This window comes from Octodon degus, unplaced genomic scaffold (assembly GCF_000260255.1).
Source record: "Octodon degus isolate 3935 unplaced genomic scaffold, OctDeg1.0 scaffold00028, whole genome shotgun sequence".
NCBI lineage: Eukaryota > Metazoa > Chordata > Mammalia > Rodentia > Octodontidae > Octodon > Octodon degus.
In genome coordinates, this window is record NW_004524604.1 from 14,929,474 (window position 1) to 14,942,888 (window position 13,415).

Below are 13,415 nucleotides of genomic sequence, written 5' to 3' on the forward strand. Positions count from 1 at the left end.
TATGCAGTGTATTATTTGTTGAAACTGTACTTTCGATTTGATTTGAAACTGTCTCATTGCTATATGTTTATCAATAAAACTTTGAAAAGAAAAAAAAAAGAACTATATAACAAGAAATGTAACTATTGAATCTGATAAGGTCAGTCAAGTACCCTTAGGATTTATTCCGTAACCCTGTACCACAGTTTGCCAGTGTCAGCCATGTGGATAATTCAAGACCATTGCTTAACTAGTTTGCTCTCTGTGAAAGCCTGAGAGAATATTTTCTCTTCCTGAGACTTGCCTTAGGCATATTCTACAACATGGATCACATTGCTCTGTGGCCCCATAAATTCCTCTATCAGAAAACTTGAGGCACAACTGAGTTACATGATGTTACAGTATAGGTTCTCCTAAGTCCTGAGTCTTCACTTACCTTGAAAGGCTAGGGTCAAAATGTTGGCTGTTCTTGCAGCCCTTTTATTTCTCTAATTTTTGGTCTTCAGACTTAGGTTGTTAACCCACCAGAAGAGAAGCTTATTATTAACATACAACATAGGCAGTTGGGTTTAACTTCACTATCTGTCTGAATATCAAACATCTTAAGCATAACATGGAAAGGTATTTTCCATCAAATATTGATATGTTAAACTTTAAGTCCCTACAGAATATGGAAAAAAAATTTAAAAATGAAAAATATTTAAAGAATATGAATAAACAATTATATATTTGCACACAGAAATTTAGTAATCTGACCATTTATAGCATTGTTGCAGGACAGTCCTGTTACTTTTTTTTTCCTTGTGTTATTGTTTTTTTAAATTTATTACCCTTTTTTTAAAAAAACTAACAAACATTTACTTGAGAGACAGTATGGCAGTGATTGGTATGTCATGACGAGAAGTACATATTTAGAAGACCAGAATGACAGGCATTCCAAGCATGACCTTCTATTACACATTGCTATCTTCAGAGCAGTTGTTTGGTTCACAGGTATATATAGTTAGTCCGGGTGAGAATCCTAACAATTAACTGCTAGTTTCAAAAACCTGCTGATGTTCCTCAGGTTCTTGCCTTACCCATCCTGTGCGTATATATGTATGGCTTTCCACTGTCATGTTTCCCTGCTTTTCTCCTTGCCGTCATCTTATTGTTCAAACCTCAAATGCTCACTTTCCTTTTAATTGCATTATACCTTTCTATTTGTATTTCTTCTTTTGAGTTCTTGTACTAGGGAGACTATATGATATTTACACATGGCGGTCTCATTTATTTCACTTAGGAGTATATCTTTAAGTGGCATAAAAATAAATACTTCAAGTTTATCATTCTTTATAGTGTAGTAATACTCCATTGTATAAAAATACTACATATTTTTCAGACACTCATGTGAGAGGCATCTTGGTTTTTTCCAAGATTTGGCTATCACAAATTGTGCTGCTATAAACATAGGTACACATATATCATTATGATATGATATTTTCAGTTCCTCCAGGAAAATTCCCAGCAGGGGGCTAGCTGGCTTGTATGGGATTTCCAGTTCTAGTTTTTAAAGGAGTCTCCACACTGATTTCCATAATGGCTGCCCCAGTCTACATTCCCACCAGCAGTGGAGAAGGGTTCCCTTTTTCCCACAGCCTCTCCAACATTTGTTGTATGTTGATTTCTTTATGATAGCCATTCTTTCTGGGGTGAGATGGCATCTCAGTGTTGTTTTAATTTGCATTTCATGGATGACTAGTGATGTGGAGCGTTTTTTCGTGTATTTATTCGCTTTTTAAATTTGCTCCTATGAGAAGCGTGTGTTCATCTCGGATGCCCATTTCTGGATTGGGTCTTTAAATTTAGGGGCTGTAATGTTTTATGGTTCCTTATAAATTCGAGAGAGCAGACTTTTGTCGAGTGCTTATTAGTTAATATTTTTTTGAAATTTGTGGGTTATCTTTTCACTTTGTTGGCAATTTCTTTTGACGTGCAAATCTTCTCAATAAGAGGTGGTCCCAGTTGTTAATTGGTCCAGCGGTGAACCTGTGGTGCTCGTATGTTGTGTCCCTGGCCCATGGGGCTCAGGGGAATGTGGAATCTCTTCCACACACTAGCTGGGTCTGGGCTTGGTCTGAATCTGGGGGTCCCAATAGTGTCGCAGAAGTTTTCTTTCCTTTGGCAGGCTTGGGGGTGGGGGCTCTGGAGGGGTGGAAGGGCCCCAAGAGCATGGCAGAGGGTTTCACTCACGTGGTATGCCTGGGTTTTGGTCCAGAGAGGTCCCACATGCACAGGGAACCAGTAAAGTCTCCCACACACTCGATGGGCCTTGGCTGATAAATTCATAATCTAATGTTTAACTGTTGCAGAATTTTCCAAGAGACCTGTCTATGTCAGGGAATTTGTTTTAAATATGTCTTTCTTACAATTGCTCTGAAAGAACTATTGTTATATTGATATAATACAAAATTAAATGATTTTCTGCATCTTAAGAATGTTTAGGCATCATATGACCAAATTCTTTACAGATACTAAGGGAAGGTTCTGAAATAGGAGCCATATTTGTCTAATTGCCATATGAATGTGATTTGCAGTAAGTGTATTTTTCATAATGAAATGAAAAGAATGTCTATGGAAGAAGTTCTTTGACAGCCCATCAATTCATGGATGCTTAATTCTTTTCTGATATAATGTGCTCGTATGTGGGTCTACAGATATAACATAGTATTAGTGACATTCTTCTTAACCACAAATTACAATTTTCCATACAGTTAGACTAAACTATCCTTTTCCCTTCAGTACATTTTGCAATAAAAACAAGGTAGGAGGTAAAATTAAATTCATTTGTGAAGTTTTGATTTGCAAACTTGACAAACACTTTACTATCTTGGCTCCAAAGAAAAATGATCTTCTCTGCAAAATTTGAAATGTCTGTGAGTAAAACATTTGAAATTAATTTGATCATCAAGTAAATTTGCAAAGAAACTAGACATGAGTTTAGACAATGGATTTTAAAATTATTTTATTACAGCATCTTCCTGCACACTATGAATTTATTGTCTCTCTTTATCCCCTAAGAAAAATTTAGCACATGGTCATTCGTAGTGTCTCTAATATGCCACTCAGCTTGCCCTACACCTATCAATGGCTTGAAGATTCATATTTATATTATTGTGCAATACAATGTTTTATGAAGAACTTATAGCAAAATTTTATAAATAACAAGTATCTAGATAATTTATTCAAGTTTTATTACTATGTTCTATGTTTAGCTTTTTAGAAATTTTCTGACACTTAGTGAAATCAATCACATTTGGGATTGTTAAAATATCAGCAAACACTATCTTGCATCAATAAGGTAGCATTTCTATTCTCTTACAAATATATCCATGCTTTTACTTTGTGAATGATGAATAATTACCAAATTCTTATTCCACACATTCTGAAATGAAACAACATTGCAGGGTAATAATTAAACTGCACTTTAGATCCAATTTATGCCATTAACTATCAATGTGATCTTGAGAAATGTAATGTAAAATTTATATTTTCCATATAGAGGCTAAAGATGTGAAAATAACTTATAATGGAGTCATCTAAAAATGCTTAAATGATATAATACATGAAATGTGTCAAACATTGAAAATGATAAATTTTCAGTAAATGTTAATTATAACTAACATCATAAAAAGAGTAATAGTACAAAAAGAGTTACTATAAAAGAAGTTAACCTTATGCAACTTGAAAATCTTGAAACTTTCTTGTCTCTGCATATTTTCTCTAACTCTTGCTCTTTCAAGAAGTCATCCTTTTTCAGAAAATATTTACATTACTTTCGGTTTGTCAGATATTCTTCTGTTTTGTGTGCAGGGAAACACCCTTTGCCGCTTCATGGTCATCTGCTCTTTCATTGTGTTCATGCTACGTAGGAAGGAAATTTTCTCACTCACTAAAAGCAATTCTTTTTACAAATCATTGATTAAAATATAATTCAAAAAATATAATTTTCCATTCTGGTACTTTTTTTTGCAGTAAACCCAATTTAGGAATCAAAAATGGCTGTATGACAGTATTTAGCTAGGTTTCAGCTCCCCACAGATTTTCTAATCTTCATTAGGTGCACTTGTGTAGTGCACTAATTGCCTAAGCCTTTGATGTGGCCAAGGATTAAATTCTAATCAGATCTACTCACTATGTTCTCATCCCAGTTCAATAAAGCTATAAGAATTAACTTTTATAAAAATTATATAAACTAGACATTCTGGAGGACACAGATGAGTGTTAGGATGATCATTCTTCTGAAGATACTTTCAATCTGAAGTTAAAAAAAGTGAAAAAGGAAAATCTGTATTGCTGTTCATGTGTAAGTCATGCTATAGAGATAGTATCAGAGAATCTAAGAGAGGAGTGAAACTTTTTAAACTTGTAAGTTTTTGAGAAGGAAATAGTTCTGTGGATGTTGTTGAATAAACTATTGCATTATTTCAGGCATTCAGCACTTTCTTTTCAGTTGTGAAATTGACCTCATAATTAATCTCACTAGAGTTTCTGCCTGATTGAAAGCTTGGTTTACATTTCCAATAAGTTACTTTTCTAAAATACAAATCATATTTTATTACTCACCTACTTAAAAGTCTGTATTGATTTTTCAATTAATTAACATACAATTGAAATTACTTTTTGGAACTAGTTCCTAATGATCTTTGGGTCATCCTGTGGGGGAGCAGAGGAACTGTATGGTAGTGACTCTGGGAGCTAATTCTAGGTTTCTTGGCCTATGAGCTCATTCTGTGACCTGTGAGCCTATTCTCCCCATAGGAGGGGATTCATCCATCCAAGTTCTATGTTGAGAGTATGTCCATAATCTTCACAAGATACCTGGATTTCAAAGCTTGTTCTTGTGAATAATTAGTCAGAATCTCCACCTAGTTTCTCCAAGAAGCCTTGTTTTTAACCAATGGGACAATGCTCCTTTCTCATAAGTACAGTTTTACTATTCTGATTTTATGTAGGGCAATGTCCCTTCCTAAAAAACAAAGAAGGCAAAAGATTTAGGCACTTGCTGACCCATGGCTCATGCAATTCCTCATGAGACCTGCTTTTAGTGCTTACTCTGTGTTGTCTGTAAAGGAAATCTTGCAGAAGTGATGAGGGACTATGTTACTATATTGTGGAATCAGAATGCATCTGCTTCTGTTAAATTGTGCCATTTCACAGTTGTACTCAACTAGGTATTTTTCAATGTACTTAACTCATAGTGTAGTTATATATATCAATGACAATAACTTTTTTTTTCAGAACCAGGGATTGAACTCAGGCCCCTGAACTTGCCAGGCAAGTGCTTATTCTACTGAGCTATCTCCCCGGCCCCAACAATAATTTGTTTCTATCCCATCATACTTCATTTGTGTCAGTGTTTTCATATGTGCACAAAAATATTTGAGACCTTTGCATCAATTCATTGCCCTCTTAAAGGCGTACTCTAGTAACATCAGGAAATAGGTTTAAGGGCTAAAATAAATTGTCCAGAGATTTAGCGTAATCATTGGGAAGCATTTTTTAGTCTAGGCAGTTTGACAGCAGCCTCCGATTCTTGAGGACCAGCTTCCCTTGTTGACTAGAATCCTTAGAAGCTATTCACAATCCCCTATGAAGAGACCTGTTGGCATGTTAGCTTCCTCATTACTGACACAAAATGCAAAACCCACCATTTAAAGGAGTATTGCAGCACCCAAAATTGAAGAAGTGTTTTAATTTGGTCAGGGCTTAGCTTCATCATTGGTTGTCTGCAAAGCAGAGACATTACCGTGGAAGGGCACTGCGAAGCAGAGCTGTTGAGTTCTTGGTGGACAGTGGCAGAGCCAGGGAAGGGATTCAGAGCACAAGGAAGGAGGGGCCAGACAGACTTCAGCCAATGACATACTTTCATAACCTAAGCAGAAACGCCCATAAATATGCTTCACTTTGATCCCCTGTGCCTTGCCGGTACTGCACCCAGTGCCTTGCCATTACTGCACCCAATGCCTTGCCAGTACCACACCCGGGGCGCTCTGAGACGGTGACTGAGACGGTGGAATGGCGCACACCTGTAATCCCAGAGCTTGGAGGCTGAACACAAGAGGATCACTATGAGTCTAATCTACGTAGTGAGACCCCGTAGACCTTGTACTAACAGCATAGAAAAAAAAAATATGCTTCACTAATACCCAGGTTGATCCCCAAAGCAACTGAACTCCCATCCTAACTGCCACAACTGGTTACTCTTCCCGGATAGTGTATGAGTCAGTACCGCTATCAGTGGCTCCAATATCATTTCTGTAGCTAATGAACAGTTTTCCGGATGATCTCCTTTGGGCATTCATACTGGTGTGCAACATGAGCTCTAACAGATGTGCTTCAACCTACTAACAGTGAAATGTAGCTACTACACAAAATGGAGGAACATTTTGTTTTACTAAACAAATAAATTTAATATACTGCACACTCATGCAGTTACGGCTTCCTGTACTCCTAGCAATGTATGCAAATTATATTTGTAATTATTAATTTCTCTGTCATTTAGCCACATTTAACAACTGTTTCAAGCTTGTGGTCAAATTGAAAAACAAATATTTGTTTAGTATGGCATTACTTTCTATGTATAATTAAAACTAATCAAAATGATCTGTATTAGACTAGAACAAATGAATTAGTTATCAAACCATGCCCAATAATTCTCTATTAATTTTGGCTTGATTTACAGTAGCTGGAGACTAAAAAGAGCATATAAAAGTATGCATTTATACATTCATTAAATTTACATACAATTTTGAAGATATTCTATGGCTTAATACATTATTGAAACTGCAGTTATATAGTGATGTTTTTGCTATATCATTCTTTTCATTCCTTAAATCTCCAATGATATATTTTACTTAAAGTTTAAACATATTCTAAACTTAACATACATAGCAATTTCCCTTACATCATAAAAACTGCTAGATTTTATAATATGGATAGAATATTTCTAGTTGTGGAATTCTTATTAAAAATATAAGAAAACTTTTCATTATGTTATATTATTATAAAATTACACTATTTCCATTGTTGCAACACTGCTTACTATAACTTATATGTGAAATATAAACAACTACATTATTGAAAAGCTCATAGCCAAGTACGGAGAGAATGCAATACAGAATGAACTGTGAATAGGATAGTAAGACATAGGAACCTAAACTCAGCTTCACTGTTGAAAAATTTATCTCTCTTCTTTGGATTAAATGCTTCATTTTAAGGTTTAGATCTAAGTAGAATGTGCTCATCAGTTCATTCGTCATGAACTTAGAGGTAGGACTTTTGAAAGGTGATTGCATGAGGGAGAAGGTATAGCTGGCATGCTCAGGGGCAGGGGCTTTACCAGAAAAGTCATACTGTCTTCTCTGGCTCCTTCCTTCTTTCTGTGCAGCTCACTTGCCAAGATGGGAGTAACTTTCCTCCCTCCAGGTCCTCTGAAGAGCTTAGAGGCACTGAGACTTCTGAAACCTTGAGCCAAATGAAACCTTTCTTCAGGTTGTTGGTGTTGAATGTTTTATCTTAGCAACGAAGAAAGTAAGGCACTTTATGGTTAAAAATGAAAAAAAAAATATTTCAGTGACAAACTACAAAATAGTAAAACTGTAATTTAATTTTTTTGTAATTTATCTCATGAACAAAATAAAATTCATCTGGAAAATCTTTTTCAGGGTAATGGAACAAAAAATTTACAAAGCATATACTACCAAATGTAAATTTCTATGTATCCTTGGGTAAAGGGAAAAAATAAAAACCTTGACCTCTACTACCTAATCTCTAGTTAGTCCTGTGATGGATTAATTAATAGCCAATTTGAGTGTGAACACCCAGCAGAACTGCATCAGCACTGTTCTATGCATGAAAGAATCATATTAGGGCTGTTGCCCAAATGGTATAAAGGAGAGCGGTGGTGGTGGGGACCGCATGCTGCTGATTTTCCTGAAGAACCTACTTTTTAGTGATATTTCTTTGAAGATGCTTTGGCTAATATCTTCTTTCAAGGGAGCTTTAATCTTTGTCTTCATCTTGGATGTCATCTCCTGGCTTCCAGGGCAGTTCTCTCAGGTTTCTAGGACAGATCATTCACCCTGTGGACACAAACATTTTAGCTTCCACCACCAGCCTGGAACTTTCAGGTGTAACTCCTTGATAGAGACTTGTATGGGACACTGCTCTAGGCTCCAAGCCCTTGACTGGATGCTTCGAGTCTTCAGTGCACAGACAGATATTTTTCACTCTTTCGTATCTGTTTCTAGTAAGCACTGATGAATGCAGTCCCCAGCATTCTATTTTCTTTTTGTTTTCTTGCCTTTTTGAGACAGGGTCTCACTATGCAACTGAGGCTGGCCTTGAGCTCACTATGTAGCCCAGGCTGGCCTCAAACTCATGGCGATCCTCCTGCCTCAGCCTCCTTAATGCTGGCATTACAGATGTGAACCACCACATCCAGCTAATATTCTTAGTTATATAATGTTTTATATTATTTTCCTCACTTTATCTTATTCCTTCATAATTAATATTGGTGCAACTTTTATTATATATGTAGCATATGTAAAATAAAATAATAGGTAAGAAAACTCATTGCATTCTCTAGAGAACTCAAAGAATGTATAAATACATGAAGAGATGTATGAATACAGGAAGTTGTGAAATCAAAGCCTACTTAAATTACTCTTCATTGTCATGTCTAAAATTGAGACAAAGTACAAGAGCAAAATTCAAGTTAGAAAATACTTTAGGAAATTATTGTTTTATAATTAGATATTTCCATGAAAGAATTCAGTCCTCTTGTTCAACAAATTCCATCTTATTTAATATTTTAGTATTACTTTTCTTACTTAAACAAACATATCATCAATTTAGATATCATTAATTTGGAAAATTAGTAATTTATATAAAGCATCTTTGTGGATTTGCATTCAAAAGTGATTAGTTTTAAAAAACCAAAAGTGATTAGTTTAATTTAGTTAATTGTAAAACTTTTCAAACATTTTCATTTTAACTAAAAGATTTTAATTTTAATGTATATTAAAATTGTGTGTGTGTGTGTGTGTGTGTGTGTGTGTGTGTGTTTGTGTGGAACCGGGGATTGAACTCAGGTCCCTGTGCTTGCCAGGGAAGCACTTATTCCACTGAGCCATCTCCCCGCCCCCTTTAATGTATATTTTAACAAATTATTTCCCTGATAATGTTTTGAAAATATGAAGGCAAAATTTACTTTCAAGGCATGACTTTGAGTTTATGTTCACATTGCAATGCATATATATTTTTTAATATAAGATATGTAAAAAATATTTATTCCTGAATTTTGTGCTTCCTTGTTACAAATTGGTATAAATCATATCACACATGAAAAATATAAATATTATATGTGTAAGCTTTAAAACTATAATTTAAAAAATCTCACACTCACCATCCATTTTAAAATATGAAGCATTTTGACTATCTATCTATCTATTATCTATCTCCATCATATCTCCCTCAAGGACTTGTTTTCCTCTCTTTAATTATGTTTACATTGTTAGCTCCTGAAGTTAAATTTACTATTACTCTTCTCTTGCTTTTCCATAAAATTTAAAAATGGAAACTTTCCAGAACTGATAGTAATATTTCATATACTAAGATCTATTTTTGTTTACTCCATTGTGTTTTGCTGTCATTAATTGATGAGGTACCTCTCTGAGTTCCAAATTATGTGGTGTCCAATTCCGTATTCTTATCACATCTTATTTATCTATTTTCTTGTCAATGAAGGATTGGGTTGTTTCAAGATTTAGTCCTTCCAAATAGTGCTGTCTTGTGTTTTTCTCTAGATTAAATAGCTAGGAAGCTGGTCCTAAAATAGTCACATCTTTGGTTTTACTAAGTAGTGTAAAATTATTTTATGGTAGTTTTATAAATAAATTCACCACTAGAAGTTTATAAGTACTTTAATGTTTTATATCTATACCATGGATTACATTTTAATTCTTGGTATATGAGTATAGAACTTCTAAATCATAATATTGTTTTTGCCACAAAATAGTTTGCTTTCTTTCTTTCTTTCTTTCTTTCTTTCTTTCTTTCTTTCTTTCTTTCTTTCTTTCTTTCTTTCTTTCTTTCTTTTCAGTACCAAGGACAGAACTCAGGACCCTGCACTTGTCAGGCAGGCACTTGATTCTACTGAGTTATCTCCCTGGCCCTAAGTTTTCATATAAATTATTTATCTTCTGTTAAAAAAAATACCCTTTTAAAAACACTGTTATTGTTGTTTTCATTGAATTTAGAAATTCTTTAAATATTCTGACTATTAAGTTCCCATTGTATGTAGAGTGAACTCTTTCTGTTTATAGATTATAATATAAGATATACCTGTTTATGATAGTGTTCTTTTAAATACAGCATCTTAGGGCTTTCAAACATATATATATATATATATATATATATATATATGTGTGTGTGTGTGTGTAATCTGTAGTTTTATTGTAACAAAGCACCTTGCACACTTTGAACATTTAAAACTGTACATCACCTTTTCCTATCCAGTGAAAACAAAGAAAGAATTTAAAAATAAACCAACAAAATTACAATAGAGAGTGTCAATTCCAAATAAAACTACAGGTTCTATTGAGTGGCAGGGTTTAAATCATCATTAGGAGAGAATTTTATTTTAAAAGTGTCATCTTAAACTACAAGAATGTCTGCTAACAGCACAATTAAACATGGCAAAGGAGAAGCCATGCTTTCAAATGGCCATTTAGGCCACCCAAGCATCTCAAACCCACCCTTTGCTGACCTTCTACATCCCATTTCTTTAAAAAAAAATAAAATCTTTTTGCAAACAAGAGAAAGACAGGTACAGGTTGGTAAATGCTAACTGTCCATATTCATATAGAGACACAGTGCAATCTCTGAGCCCAATATATAGAGAAAGGAGGAACATAGTCAGAATTCTATGCACTACAATACAAGGGCCAAGCACCCCCCAGCTTCCAGGACAGCAAGGACTGCAGAAATTTTTATTTTTCCCACAGAGCATGGTGCTGTTGATTCCAAAAAGTTTGTGGAGACAGGAGGGGATTGAAATGAATTGAGAAAAGAAGGCTGTGGAAATCCTTGTCCCACTGTATTCTGTAATTTCTCCCCACAGAGTAAGTCTAGAACCATGGTGTTTGAAAAGAGAGACCTCAAGAACAGGGCGACTGGGCATGATGGGGAAAAAAGACTGCAATTTGTTCCCAGGGACTGGAGAAAGTAAAATAGATAGATAGATAAATAAATAAATAAATAAATAGAAAAACAAGAAGGTTGGAATCTGTTAATATTCAGCTGGTCATCTCCTTCGCCCTCCTCACCCCCCTCCTTGCCATCCTCATCCTCCTCGCCCTTGTCCTCATCACCCTCCTAGTCAATGTCCTCCAGCCTCTCCTCCTCCTCCTGGTCATTGTCCTCCTCATCCCCCTCAGCCTCCTTGTCACCCCTGTAGGGAACCAGGTAGTACTGCAGTGCGTTGGGCCAGCTGTCATCCTTGATGACCTCTCCTAGCTCATCTGCATCAATGTCCGAGTGATCAGTGAACTGGGTAAAAAAGTTCTCAGACTCTTTGTGCTGCCTCTTCCTACTGGCTTTATTCTGCATTTGACTTGAACATTTCCTCAAATTTTTTCCAGATTTCCATTTCATTTCAGTGGACTTTGAAGACGGATCACCACTGTCATTCAGATGAAATTCTTTGGAGAGAACTTTATTTTTAAAGTAAGGATTTTGATCAAAATAAAAACCTATTCCGTAACCTGATCTGATGTCTTCAAATTGTCACTTCAGCTCTGGTCAAATAATGCAAAGCTTCCTTGTCTTCCTCCCCAGGCAGCACAAACATTTGTGGATGGTGAACAAATGTTGTTGCCCCAAAATTTGGGATTTTGATGATCAATTCTAATCTCTCCTGAGAAAATGAATAGCCCACTACTATGAGGGACTACTAGACTATATTGGAATATTTTGCTGAATTTATGCACCTACAACATTTAAATGTCATTGGAATACCCATCTCTGACAAAACTAAATGAAATAGGGGATATAAATGAAGGACCATTTTGTATGTGGATATACAAAATAGGACAGATATACAGCTACTTTCTCTTAATTCAATGAGAAGAAAGATTTGTACTAATAGTATTTGGACAGGATATCATGTCTGCATCTTGTACTATAAATAACCACTACAAAGACAACAATATGCAATGTAATAATTATTGAAACTGTCCTACTAATTGGTTTTGAAACTGTCTCATTGCTATTTGTTTCTCAATAAAATTAATAAAAAGCAAAAGAAAAACTGATTGGTGGATTTTATCATATTTCTGTTCTACTTTCAATATTTCCTCACTGGCTTGTTCATTAAGTCTGTCTCTTTCATTGTGTACTTCATTGATGTGTTCAGTTGCTTCTTGTTGCTTTTTTTCTCCCTTGAGGTGGCCCAGCAAGCCCATTTTTGCCTCCAGTTTGGGATCTGGAGACAGTCAGGTCTTCTTAGTTGGAGGAGTGAGTGAAGACTGGCACTTGGGAACCATAAGAAAGGGAAGGCCAAACTCCAGGGCAGGGGTCACCTCCTGCCACAGGAAGCCACTCAGGAACCACAAACTTCTTGTTTAAGAAGTCCTTCTATGACTTTCTGTTTCCAACTCTCCCAGTCTGTGTCCTTGTCATGTGCACATGTTTGAGTATTTGATTTCCCATTTAACCCAACTCTAATCATCACCTTGGGGACTGTATTTTGTAGAATCCCTCACTAAAGTTCACACTGCCCAGGGACCTAGGTGTCTTCTGCCATATGTCCTCCTCCTGTAGTGGGACTCTGGAGCCTCTGAGTTACTGCATGTTCCAGCTATAGCTCCTGCTTTGCTCTCTAAAGTCTTGTATTTTCATTGACTCACAAAGATTAATTAAAATAATCTCATAATATTAATTGCTTAGAATTTTTAATTGTACTTGGATGACGTTTCTGCTCTACCACATTTTAAGAAATAAGATTTAATTTATATTTTCTTACTCTGAAATCATTGATTCTTTGTGCAGTGTTCATATATTATGAAGACTATTATACCCATATAAATGAATTTTATCTGTTTTCAAATTATCATATATAGATGGATTCACAAAGCCTGCCTCAAGCTTCCAATTATTTCTTACATAGTGGTATGTGTGCTTTGTATTTTGTGATTTCATTGCCTACTTTCAACCACATTTGCTAAGATTTATGGGAAATCTGTCTCAAGCAAAGCTAGGGCCTCAGCTGAGCTTCCCATTAGAGGGCAACCCATTGTGAAATTTCTATGCAAGGAAAGATTGGTGTCACCACAAACCATCACAGGCTCCATCTTGGAATTGATCTGAACAAATACAGGATCACACAATTTTGA

General features: G+C 35.4%; 1 pseudogene; it reads right to left on the reverse strand.

Annotated features, from left to right (window-relative positions):
• LOC101587920 overlaps positions 1 to 12,485 on the reverse strand; it is a 103,414-nt pseudogene extending 90,929 nt beyond the window's left edge.
• Between the last annotated feature and the right edge of the window lie 930 nt (positions 12,486 to 13,415).